Below are 14,011 nucleotides of genomic sequence, written 5' to 3' on the forward strand. Positions count from 1 at the left end.
TTGGCTTGGTGTCAAAGCAGAGATGGGAATTTTTTGTTGAAAATAAAGGAAATGAAATGCATTTAGATATACCATAGGTCACTGAATATCTGACAACTCTTTTGGTACTTTCATTACTATTTTGGGTAACAATTTCTTTCACTAATGCATCAGCTGATCTCAATTTCAATCTTCTCCTCAGCCTCTGGAAGGCTCGATTCCTGCTGAGAGATAGGGGCACAAAGAGAGTGATGGGCCACATGCTAGAAGATAGGATCAATACATTGGATGCCCACTTTAGCACTGCGTATTAATCTTGTAATTTACACTAAGTTTTGTGCCTTGCACTGTACTACGGTCACAAACCAGCAAATTTCATGACATACGTCCATGATAATCATCCTGGTTCTGATTCATTGGTCAGTGTGGACATTGCAGGGGAAAAGCTTGCTCCCAACACTGTACTTCTCTCTCTCACACACATAAAACATCTAGCGACCCTCGACAGCACTCAATTTAACCCTAACCTAATGACTGGACAATTTATAATGACCAATTAACCTGCTGACCGGCACAGTGAACAGTGGTCAATGGTCAGTGAAGCCAGGAGGTTACACGAACACTTTCAAACCAAACTTCAGTGATGATCACCTTTGCCCTCTGGTGGATAACCCCACCCTATGGGGGCATGTGGTCTGAACTCCTGACCGTGTGAACTTGTGAGTTGTCTGGTGCCTTCAGGCATCTCCCGTTTCCATGCAATAATTGGGATGACTCATTCAGTGCCGATGGGCACATGGTACGTAATCCTCACAGACAGGTGACAACTGACTCACAGACACATTACACCAGACAAAAGAAACAGCAATGGACCATTTGGCTTTATGCGCCTGTTCTACTCTTCTGTAAGATCTAAAAGATGGCACAGGATGACACAGAAGCAAAATGGTTAGCACAATGCTCTACAGAAGCAGCAATCACTGATTGAGATTCAATAAATTGCTACTTCTTGTAAGGAGTTTGTACGCTCTCCACGTGACCGTGTGGGTTTCCTCTGAGCACTCCAGTTTCCTCCCTCAGTCCAAAGATCTACAATTAGAGTTACAGTGAGTTGTCAGCATGCTATGTCGGGACCAGAAGATCTACAATTCGAGTTACATTGAGTTGTCAGCATGCTCTGTCGGGGCCAGGAGATCTACAATTCGAGTTACAGTGAGTTGTCAGCATGCTATGTCGGGGCCAGGAGATCTACAATTAGAGTTACAGTGAGTTGTCAGCATGCTATGTTGGGGCCAGGAGATCTACAATTAGAGTTACAGTGAGTTGTCAGCATGCTCTGTCGGGGCCAGGAGATCTACAATTAGAGTTACAGTGAGTTGTCAGCATGCTATGTCGGGGCCAGGAGATCTACAATTCGAGTTACAGTGAGTTGTCAGCATGCTCTGTCGGGGCCAGGAGATCTACAATTCGAGTTACAGTGAGTTGTCAGCATGCTCTGTCGGGGCCAGGAGATCTACAATTCGAGTTACAGTGAGTTGTCAGCATGCTATGTCGGGGCCAGGAGATCTACAATTAGAGTTACAGTGAGTTGTCAGCATGCTCTGTCGGGGCCAGGAGATCTACAATTCGAGTTACAGTGAGTTGTCAGCATGCTATGTCGGGGCCAGGAGATCTACAATTCGAGTTACAGTGAGTTGTCAGCATGCTACGTTGGGGCCAGGAGATCTACAATTCGAGTTACAGTGAGTTGTCAGCATGCTCTGCCGGGGCCAGATGCATGGTGGCACTTGTGACCTGTCCTCAGCACATCCTCAAACTGTGTTGGAAACTTAGTGATCTCCCTCATGGGCACCACCCTCCGTAGTGTCCAAGATACTTTCAAAGAGTAGTAGCTCAAAAAGGTGGCATCAATCATTAACAACCCCCATCACCCAGCACATGACTTGTTCTTATTGCTACCATCAGGAAGAAGGTACAGGAACCTGAAGGCACACACTCTGTGATTCAGGAACAGCTTCTTACCGTCTGCCATCCGATTTCTGAATGGACATTGAACCAATGAACACTACCTCACTACTTTTTTGTTTCTATTTTTGCACTACATATATAATTTAACTATTTAATATATACACACTTACTGTAATTCAGGTATTTCCCTATATTATTATGTGCTGCATTGTACTGCAGCTGCAAAGAGAACAGATTTCACGACATGTGCTGGTGATATTAAACCTGATTCTGATGCATTTCACTGTTTTAATGAACACATGACAAATAAAGCTAACCAAATCTTTAAGATAATATTGTGAGATCTGTAGATGTGTAGTAGAAAGTGTGCTGACTGGCTGCATTGTGGCCTGGTACGGGAACACCAATCCCCCCTGAGTGGAAAATCCCAAAAGGAAGTGGATTTGGCCCAATACTTCATGGGTAAAACCTCCCAACCGCCGAGCACATCGACATGAAATGTTGCATGTAGAAAAATCAGCATCCATCATCAAAGATCCTCACCACCCAGACCAGGCTCTTCTCTCACTGCTGCCATCAGGTAGAAGGTGCAGGAGCCTCAGGACTCACACCACCAGGTTCAAGAACAGTTACTACCCCTCAACCATCAGGCTCTTGAACAAATGGGGATAACTACACTCATTTAAGAACTCTTTTATCTTATTATTTCATGCTTGTTACTTATTATTGCTATTTATTTATTACCTGCACTTGCAGTGTTTACACTTTACAGTTCCTGATGTTTACAGATCCTTTTTACAGTTACTGTTCTGTAGATTTGCTAAGTATGCCCGCAGAAAAAGAATCTCAGGGTTGTTGGTGGTGACATGTATGTACTCTAATAATAAATTTTACTTTGAACTTTGAGTGTGTCTTTACTGCAGTAATCCCATAACACTCAATCTCTTCAGCAGGAGAACCTATCCACCTGTGTCTGGAATACACTCAGCAACTGAGGCTCTTGGCCCAAGGGCTGACACCAAGATTCAAGATGATTGAATGGAGAACTGAAACACAACATTTGAACTGGTAAGGAAAGAGTTTAAGAATGAGGGGCTTCAAATGCAGTGGCAACAACTCTGAAGACCAACTTTAATACCCCCATGTCAGGGGCGGGGAGAAAGATCAATCGTCTCTCCAGTGAGAGGTTCTCTACAACGTGTTTTATATTGGAGAAGTGGTCTGAGTTGAGTATTGGTACAGAGGAAACAATAGAATTCATGTTTTAAGTTGTTGGCCTGGGGTCAATATAATTACATTGTTGTTTGTACAGAGACAATAAAGTGCGAGCTACACACAAAATGCTGGAGGAACTCAGCAGGCCAGGTAGCATCTATGTAAAAAAGTAAAGTCGATGTTTCAAATTTACCTGGTCTATTTCTGACACCTCCCTCCCCTTTTTCAATTTCAATCTCTCTATCTCTGGAGACAGCTTACCTACTGATGTCTACTATAAACCCATGGATTCTCACAGCTACCTGGGCTATACTTCTTCCCACCCTGTTACTTGTAAAAATACCATCCCCTTCTCTCAATTCCTCTGTCTCCATCGCATCTGCTCACAGAATGAGGCTTTTCACTCTAGAACAAAGGAGATGTCCTCCTTCTTCAAAGGAAGGGGCTTCCCTTCCTCCACCATCAACTCTGCTCTCAACTGCATCTCTTCCAGTTCACGCATGCCTGCTCTTACCCCATCTTCCCACCACTCTAACAGGGAGAGGGCTCTTCTTGTCCTCACCTACCACCCCACCAGCCTTCACGTCCAGCACATAATTCTCCGGAACCTCCGCCACCTCCAATGGGATCCCACAACCAGGTGCATCATTCCCCACACTGGCCTGCTGAGTTCCTCCAGCATTTAGTTTGTGTGTGTTGCTTGGATTCACAGCATCTGCAGATTTTCTTTTGTTTGCAATAAAATGCGATCTTTGATTAATTAAAAGTTGTGTAGTGAGTTGCCTAACCTAGATCAGTTGATGATTGGTCAATTGTGCCCTGTGGTTCTAGATTCTCTCATGTCCTCTCCATGTCCGCATTCTTAAGACCTCTCAATATCTGATAGGTTTCAATGAGATTCACCTCATTCTTCTGAACTCCAGCGAGTACAGGCTGGGAGCCATTTAATGATTAGATTAGATTAAATTCAACTTTATTGTCATTGTGCCGAGTACAGATACAAAACCAATGAAATGCAATTAGCACCTGACCAGAAGCGCAAAAGAATAGTATTATTTACAAAATAACTGCGAATAAAAAGTAAGTGCTACAGCAGACAAATATAAAAGTACTGAGACAGTACAATATGGATTCAATACTGCTTAGCGCTGTGATATGAGGTTCAGCAGGGTCACAACCTCAGGGAAGAAGCTCTTCCTGAGCCTGTTGGTGCAGGAGCGGAGGCTCCTGTAGCGCCTACCGGATGGGAGGAGAGTAAAAAGTTCATGGTTAGGGTGAGATGCATCCTTGATAATGCTTTTCACCCTGCCCAGGCAGTGTTTGCACAGGACTGTAGTAATTGTATGTATTGCACTGCACCGCTGTTGCAAAAAACCCAATTTGATGATATATATGAGTGATGATAAACCCGATTCTGATATATACTTTATACTTTATTGTCGCCAAACAATTGATACTACAACGTACAATCATCATAGTGATATTTGATTCTGCGCTTCCCGCTCCCTGGATTACAAATCAATAGTAAATATTAAAAATTTAAATGATAAATCATAAATAGAAAATAGAAAAATGGAAAGTAATGTTGTGCAAAAAAACTGGGATTCAGGTCTGGATATTTGGAGGGTACGGCCCAGATCCAGGTCAGGATCCGTTCAGCAGTCTTATCACAGTTGGAAAGAAGCTATATGAGTCTATATGAGTCTTTACTGTGGACTGAGAGTGGGAAGGGGACAGGGAGAGGGGAATCATTGTCGGGAAAAGGGAGAGGGAGAGGGGAGGGAGCAGGAAAGCACCAGAGAGACATTCTGTAATGAGCGATAAACCAATTGTTTGGAATCAAATGACCTTGCCTGGTGTCTCAGGGCTGGGTGTGTCTGCAGCTGCCCCCTGTCCCTAGCACTCTTTCTCTGCCAACTGTTCCTCCTGCAGCACTCCACCCTCACCAGTCCCCAAGTCCTTGGACCTGTCAGGTTTACAAACTTGCTCTCCGCTCCACATTGACAAATGTAGTACTGCACAAAAGTCTATGTATATACACACACATACCTAGTACGATATTGTATGTTAACCATTTTATTCTGGGGATGAATACAAGAGCAGGGATGTGATGCTAAGGCTTTATAAGGTACTGGTGAGGCCTCACCTTGAGTATTGTGAACAGTTTTTGGCCCCACATCTTAGAAAAGATGTGCTGGTATTGGAGAGGGTTCAGAGGAGGTTCACAAGGATGATTCCAGGAATGAAAGGGTTATCATACAAGGAAGATTTGAAGGCTCTGTGTCTGTACTCACTGAAATTCAAAAGGATGAAGGGGGATCTCATTGAAACCTTTCAAATGTTAAAAGGCCTAGACAGAGTAGATGTGGAAAGGATGGTTTCCATGGTGGGGAAGTCTAAGACACAAGGGCATAGCCTCAGGATAGACGGGCATCCATTTAAAACAAAAATGTGGAGAAAGTTCTTAGCTAGTGGGTGATCAATTTATGGGATTTGTTACCACAGGCAGCTGTGGAGGCCTAGTTTTGGGGTGTATTTAATTGGAAATAGACATGTTCTTGATTGGACATGGCATCAAAGGTTACGGAGAGAAGGTCAGGGTACAAGGTTGAGCGGGGGAAAAAAGGGTCAGCCATAATTGAATGGTGGAGCAGACTCGATGGGCCAAGTGGCCTAATTCTGCTCCTATATCATCTGGTGAAGCCCCTCTGGACCCTCTCTAATGGCAGCACATCCCTTCTTACACGAGGGTCCAAAACTGTCAGTGAAAGAGAGCTTGTACGCACCAGATAATATGGCTGTGTTTCTGTGACTAGAAGATGACCCCCTATGGGGGGGGGGGGTGCTTTGGATAAACAGTAGCAGCATTAGACCAGGAGCTGTAAAAGCTGAATCCCAACTCCGATGATGTGGTGAGTTTGGATTTATAATGTAACATTTGAAAACAATTAGAGGATTAAGAACGTAGGGCACTGACTCTTTGACTCCAATCCCTGCAGGTGCTTGAGTGTTGCTGACTATCTACTTCCCGTTACTCATTCCTCCCAGGTGGGGCTGTTGGCAGAAACCTTGATGTTTCAACAACCTCCTGTGGCAAGCAATCTATGAACCTCTGCTTTCTCTTCGACTGTTGTTTAACTGCGCAACTTTCATGTCCAGACTCGTTAAATCCTCTCCCTTCCCTCTGTAGTTTCATTCTGACTTTGCATTTAAGAGTCATAGAACACCACAGCACAGAAAAAAGGCTCTTTTGGCCCATCTAGTCTGTGCTGAAATATTATTCTGCCTAGTCCCATTGACTCACACCAGGACCATACCCCTCCATACCCCTCACCTCCATGTACTTATCCAAATCTCTCTTAAGTGTTGAAATCAAACCCAGATCCACCACTTCCACAGGCAGCTCAGTCCACACTTGCACCATCCTCTAAGTGAAGAAATTGCCCCCTCAGGTTCCCTTAAATAGTTCACCTTTCACCCATAACTGTGACTTCTAACTCTAGACTCAGCCAACTTTAATGGAAAAAGCTTGATTACCTGTAAACCCCTTTTAATTTTGAACACATCAAATCTCCTCTCATTCTTGTTTACCCTAGGGAATAAAGTACAACCTTTCCCTACAACTCAGGCCCACAAGCCCTGGCAACATCCTTGTAAATTTTCTCTGTACTCTTGCAATCTTATTGATATCTTTCCTGTAGGAAAGTGTAATTACAAAGAAAGAAGATCAATGCCTCTACTTCCTTAGAAGTTAGCAAAGATTCAGCATGACATCTAAGACTCTGACAAACTCCTATAGATGTGTGGTGGAGAGTATATTGACTGGCTGCATCACGGCCTGGCATGGAAACGCAAATTCCTTTGAATGGAAAATCCTACAAAAAGTAGTGGCTGCAGCCCAGTCCGTCTCAGGTAAAGCCCTCCCCACCACCCAAGCCATGCTCTCTTCTTGCTGCTGCCATCAGAAAGGTGGTACTGGGGTCTCAGGCCTCACACCATCAGGTTCCGGAACAGTTATTTTCCCTCAACCAAAGGGGATATCTTCACCTGTCCCATCACTGAACTGTTCCCACAACATATGGATTCACTTTCAAGGACCCTTCATCTCATGTTCTCAATATTTATTGCTTATTTACTATTATTATTTATTTTTTCCTTTTTGCTTATTTGCCCAGGGGTTGTTGTCTTTTGCACACTGGTTGTCTGTCCTGCTGGTGCGGTATATTATTGATTCTATTATGGTTGTTGGATTATTGAGTATGCCCACAAAATGAATATCGGTGTTGTATATGGTGACATACATGTACTTTGATAATAAATTACTTTGAATTTTGATTAGAATTGCACACAATACTTAAAATTAGGCCTCACCAATATCTTTTACAACTTTAACATAACATCCCAATTCCTATACTCAATATTTGGATTTATGAATATAATAATTCTTCCTTCTTAATTAATTTCATGGACAGTTTGCCACCAAAGATTCTCACAAATTTCTACAGACGTACCGTCGAGAGCGTTCTAACGGGCTGCATCACCATCTGGTAGGGAGGGGCCACTACACAGGATCCGGAAAAACTGCAGCAAGTTGTAAACTCAGCCAGCTCCATCATGGGCACTGGCTCCCCAGCACTCAGGGCATCTTCAGAAAAGAGGCATCTGTCATGAAGGACCCCCCCCCATCACTCAGGACATGCCCTCTTCTCTTTGCTACCATCAGGAGTCTAAAGACACACACACAAGGTTTCAGGAACAGCTTCTTCCCTTATGTTATCACGTTTCTGAATTGACAGTGAACCCAGGAGCACTAACTCAGTACTTTTTTTTGCTCTCTTTTTGCACCATTTATTTAATTTAATTTATGTCTTATTGTAATTTTTAGTCTTTATTATATATTGCCATGTACTGCTATAATAAAGAACAAATATGATGACATATGCCAGAGAGATTAAATCTGATTCTGAGTTCTTGTTCTGTTATGACTGATAAATCACAACCCATTTCACTTCACTTCTCCCCCACAGAGAAAGTTAAATAATGAAGATAAATAATGTTACTGATTCATCAGCTGATGATTGCTCAAAAAAATGTTCAAATTAATGACTCAGGGAAAAAAAATACTTAGGGCAGAACATGCGTAAGATTTTTTCCCGGTTACTTTCTTTATTTTGCCACACATTCCTCTCGCCAAATATCACTCAAGTGATGGTTTGGGAGTTTATTAACTCAGAGGCGTGGATGAACAATCCAGTGAGAGCCAAATTCAAATCTCACCACAACAGCTGTGGAATTTAAATTTGGATTAAAATTTGGAATTTGGGAAGGGTGGGATGACCATCTTGACTTGGACAACTGTTTTAAAAACCTTCCTTGCTCGCTAATGTCCTTGGATGGAGATGTAAGCGCAGGGCAGACTCAGAAAGGTTGGGTACAGGCCAAATCGAGGCAGTGCAGTCCAAGCCCCAGAGTGTATCGAGGCAATTGAACTCAATGTTTTCGAATGCCGATTTAGGCCCTGGGCCAGTCAGGGTGTCGGGGCCCGAGGTGAGGGACGGGCCAGTTCTGTTCACTGCTCCACTTCTGGCGGACTTTAGTTCAGAACTCCATTTGCTTCTGGTTATTATTTGCATGATGTGTTTTTTTCCCTCTCTCTGCACACTGGGGTGTTTGGCGGTCTTTTTTTTAATATGGGTTCTTTTGGATTTCTTTGTACTGTGGCTGCCTGTTTGGAGACAAATCTCAAGGCTATGTAATGTATACATGCTTCGATAATGAAAGTTTGAGCATTACAGGGAGGAAATTTGTGGTTTGGCTTGATAGTTGACAACAGACCAACAAATGTAGTTGTGTTTTAAAATGTTCCCACGAATGACCAGGCAGTTAAATTTATACCATTATTGCTGTATTTGAAACAGAGAAGAAATAAAAATGGACTAATTGCCTGGCTTCAAACTGGGTGCTGAATTCATACATTTGCATACTGGTGTCTGTCAGCCTGTGTATTCCTTTGTTCTACTGTGAATGCTTGTAAGAAAACAAATCTTGGGGTTGTAGATTGTGACAGACATGTACTATAATCTGATGATAAATTTACTTTGAACTTTGAAACAGCAAAGTTCTTTCCAACCCAGAGCCACACACACACACACACACACACACAGGGAACTCAGCAGGTCAGGCAGCATCTATGGAGGGGAATAAAGAGTTGGCGCTCCAGTCTGAGACCCTTCATCAAGCCCCTTCCAGCCAGATAGACTCATAATGTCCTCCTCACTAACAGCTAGAGACGATAACTGAAATCAGGGGAGCTGTTCCCAGCAAGCATCTGCTTTCGTAGCTGTGCACAATGAATCAGACTTCATAGCAATGAGCCCGGTTCCTTCATCACAACTCATGGGACTGCCTAGATCAGCAGGAACAGTGGAGTGAACAGCCCATAGAGACCCAACATGGACCCAAATCTGCATGAACTTTCCAAGCGTAATTGCCCAGACTCCTCCATCACAACTCATGGGGTTGTCTAGTTCAACAGGAACAGGAACAGTGGTGAATAATGGGACTGCCTAGATCAGCAGGAACAGTGGAGTGAACCGCCCACGGAGAAAGACAACATTCACCCAAGTCTGCATGAGCTTCCAAAGCGTAGAAAGTTATGGACCCTGATGGTTAGTGGGATCAGTATAGACAGGTAGTCAGATAGGCAGAAAGGAGTGTTTCTCAGACATGTGACTATGAAACTCCACGGCTGTGAATTCATGTCCACCGGAGGCTAGAGGCCAAAGAAGACAAACTGTCCTGGGGTTAGAGGAACACACATCAAAGTTGCTGGTGAACGCAGCATCTCTAGGAAGAGGGGTTAGAGGACTGTGTCTGTGGGTGGGTGGGAGGAAGAACTGGGGCTTGTTTTGTTGCTGTTGTTTTGTCTCTTGGTAGGCTCTGTTTTGTAGTGTTCTGGGTTGTTTTGCCAAGTGTGGTGGACTTGCTACGTTGGCACTGGAATACGTGACGATCCTTGCAAGCTGTCCCCAGTTCCTCCTTAGAAGTGTTGGTTGTAGCGCAAATGACACACTTCACTGTACGTTGTTTCGATAAATAAATCTGACTCTGATCTTTTGGCTTCAGGGCACCATGGGGAAGGGAATCAGTTGGACCCCACCTTCCGACCTCCCTCATTTGATGAATTTGTTTCCTCCACAGTGAGTAACACTCAGGGTAATCACTGAACGACACGGAAGGCACTCTGGGTGGGGACTTCAGTGTCCGACCCCAGGAGAGGTTGAAAGGAGCACCAGTGACTGAGCTGGTCACATCCTGTAAGACAGAGCTGCCAGGTTAGATTAGTGGCAGAAAGTGAGTGAATCAACACAAGGGATAAACCTACTCAATCTCAGCCTCCCCAACCCACCTGTACAGCTACAGTTGTGAAATTGACCACTTCACAGCTGCAGTTCTCGGGACACCAGAACACATCTTTGAGAGGCGAGACGAGCAGTACAGAGAGGAGGAGAGTGGTGAGAAAGGATTTTGAGGTGACTGAGGAGGGGGTGTAAAATAGCCCGAAGGTAATGCCAGGTAGGGGTGGGGAGCTGCACCAGCTCTTTAACCGCACATTCAGCTGTACGATCTTCCTCGTTCCTGAGATTTCAAGAGCAGTGCCATCTGGAGTTGAGCCATCTGGTAGGGTCACCTATGGCGAAGAAGTCAAGGGGGGAGATTTCAGACTGAGTGTGATCCAACCAAGACCTCAGATGACGACACAACGGCGGTGAAGGTGGGGGAAGGCTGCAGCAGTGAAGGGTTCCCAGTATCCTTGCATTCCATGGCACTAGACCCTGACCCCAATCTGATATCTCCCCGTGCACCAGCCTTCACAAGTTAAACAAAGTCACGCACAGGCATTCTCCATTAAGGGAATCCATAGTCAACCCCTCAGGAGAGCATCATGAGTGACCACACAACTACTATAAGTAGTAATTGTTGCAACTTTTGACCTATCCCTCCACATAACCTTCGCAAAACCTTATCTCTCTTGCTGTCTATGTCACTGGAATCTCTGGATTCTCAGCATAACAACCCATTCTCTCACCACCAACCCCTCCCCACCCACCTGTTTAGAATGCCTAGTCCTGACACAGAAACACCCTTGACTCCAGCTCAAGGGATGGAAAAGATAACACATCTTGCTACAGTCTCACTCACAGCCTGACTGAGGAGACCCTATCATTACTGCTGGTTTATACTTCAACCCTTCCCACCCCACCATCCCCCGCTGGGCTACGTGATCATCCCATGATCTGCCTGAATATTTTTCTAACTTCCATTGGCCGTCTTTGGATGAGTCTCTCAAGACGTCCTCTCCAAGTGCAGCTATGAACCTCCCCCTTTCAAGACAGCCCATCAGGGTGCTACTGATCTGGTGTACACACTTAAAAACTGGAGGAACTCAGAATAAACAGTTGACATTTCAGACTGAGACCCTTCAGTGGGACTGGTGACAGATCCTGACGAAGAGTCTTCACCTGAAATGTCGACTGTTTATTCCTCTCCATAGATGCCGCCTGACCTGCTGAGTTCCTCCAGCATTTTGTGTGTGTTGCCTTAGATTGCAGCATCTGCAAAATCTTGTGCTTGAATCAGAAGTGGAATTTCACTGATGCGTCATGAAATTTGTCATTTTTTGGCAGCACTACAGTGCAATACATAGAAAAACTATAATTACAGTAAGAAATATATATAAAGAAATTAAGTAGTACAAAAAGAGAGAGGGGGTGTTCATTATCCATTCAGAATAGGATGGCAAAGGAAAAGCTTTTCCTGAATCGCTGAGCGTGCGCCTTCAGGCTTCTGTACCTCCTCCCCAGTGGTAGCAATAAGAAGAGGGCATGTCCTGGGTGATGGGAGCCCTTAATGATGGATGTTGCCTATTTGAGGTATCACTTTTGGAAGATGCCCTCAATGGTGGGGAAGCTTGTGCCCAAGAAGGCTCATGCTTCTGATCTGGCTGCTGTTTTTCCATGACAGGGCACTCCATTCAATGATATGCAAAGCACCATATCTGTTAGAGAGGGGAATAGTCATGAAGGACATTGCATTAGCTGTCTGTCCCACATGTCAGGCATCAGCTATCTGGCTGGGCCTCTAGTGTGACCTTCTCTCTGAACCTCCGGGATCTAACTCTCCCTGCCTCCCGAGTGCTCCTCAGTGGGTCAATCAGAAACATGTGACCACTCCCCCATCCCCTCGCTGCCAGTATTGTCCCTCAAATAACTAATGGTTTGAAGAATGAGGAAATACCTTATTTTATGTGACCTGACCTAAATGTTGCTAGTCGCCCTCACCAGCAATTCAGATTCGATACCCACCATGTCCGTAACTCCCCATGACTGTGTGGGTTTCCTCCCACATTTCAAAGACATACAGGTTAGGGTCAGTGAGTTGTGGGCCTGCAACATTGGCAACGGAAGCATGGTGACATTTGTGGGCTGCCCAGCACAATCCCCACTGATCCCACCGATTTGATTTGACACAAACAACACACTTCACTGTACATTTTGACAAATAAAGCAAATCTTCATTCCCCCCGCCCCCATATCTCATGGAACTTCACTGTAAACCCTGATCTCAACCCAAGTCTGTGAGAGAATTCACTAAATTCTCATCATACACCAATGTATCAATAATGCTGCGCAAGGCGCAGTAACATGCACTTTTCTTTGACTTCTGATCAGATCCAAATTTTCTCATCAGATTCTTTCAGTTTCTTCTTGATACTTCTCTGACACAAATTTTTTTACCTATTTCTTGTTTCTCAGGTCGTTCTTACACTCATTGCGTACAATGTAATTAATTAGTTTAGAGATCCAGTGCAGTACGAGCGCAGGCCCAGCGAAGAGCTTTAAAAAACCCAGACTCCATAAAAGAGGGGTACCATCTACGGGAGCGGTGATCATGGGAGTGGTCTGAATCAGAGTGGTACGGCTTTGCCTCAACAGGAGATAAGTAGGTAAGTTCATTCCTTATTTTTTTTCTTATTTAACTCTTGAGGGAATAGGGAGTATGCCTACAGGGCCACTGTTCTGTTCTGGGTGTCAGATGTGGGATTTCTGAGAGACTACCAGCCTCCCTGGTGGCTATACCTGTACCAGGTGCATCGAGATGCAGCTCCTTAGAGACCGTGTTAGGAAACTGGAGCTGGACTCCGCCTTCTGCCTGTGGAGATGTAAGACACAGTGTCTTTCTGTCTGCCTTTAATTTCTTCCTTTCCCGACTTAAATTTTGAAATTTTAATTTTACTCAATTGGACCTTTCAAAGTGTTAATTATAACTATGGCTACCTTAAGAAGCTCTAAAAAAATTCCCGATACTGGTAATGGTAAATCTAAAAAAACTGACGAAGCTCCTGAAGAGCCAGCCTGGGTTAATAGATTAGAGAGTCAAATGAGCTCTACTGTCGCTGATTTAACTCAACTAAAAGAAAATCTTCTTCCTTTGGAGGGAAAAATTAATTCTTTGAGCTCGGATCTTAAAGAAGTAACCCGTAAGGCGGCTGACATTTCTTCTCGTTTGAAAAAAGCACAACTTTGGATTGTTGATTTGGAATCTCGTTCTCATTGTTATAACATTCAAATTATTGGATTGAAAGAGAGATCAGCATCTGCTGACATACTGGACTATTTCGCTAAAATGTTTCAATCTCTATTTCCTGAGGCATTTTCACAATTGCCCGATATCGAGCTAGGTCACAGAGTTGGAGTTCCAAAAGAAGGTAAAGACAGACATGTTATTGTGCGTTTCTTTCATATTCGAGACAGAGACTGTATTATTAAACTGGCAAGAAAATAAAGAC

The 14,011-nt window shown here is 44.1% G+C and overlaps 2 protein-coding genes across 3 annotated transcripts in view; one reads left to right on the plus strand and one right to left on the minus strand.

Moving 5' to 3' along the window:
- Positions 1 to 14,011, minus strand: part of rassf4a (Ras association domain family member 4a) — a 327,866-nt gene that overhangs the window by 242,133 nt on the left and 71,722 nt on the right. The gene's annotated exons all lie outside the window — the stretch shown is intronic.
- LOC134358284 (alveolar macrophage chemotactic factor 2-like) overlaps positions 12,947 to 14,011 on the plus strand; it is a 41,405-nt gene continuing 40,340 nt past the window's right edge. Inside the window, exon 1 of the mRNA XM_063070319.1 lies at positions 12,947 to 13,168. The gene's annotated coding sequence lies outside the window, so the exon portion shown is untranslated. The remainder of the gene's footprint in view (positions 13,169 to 14,011) is intronic.

Source organism: Mobula hypostoma, chromosome 18 (assembly GCF_963921235.1).
Source record: "Mobula hypostoma chromosome 18, sMobHyp1.1, whole genome shotgun sequence".
In the NCBI taxonomy this organism is placed as follows: domain Eukaryota; kingdom Metazoa; phylum Chordata; class Chondrichthyes; order Myliobatiformes; family Myliobatidae; genus Mobula; species Mobula hypostoma.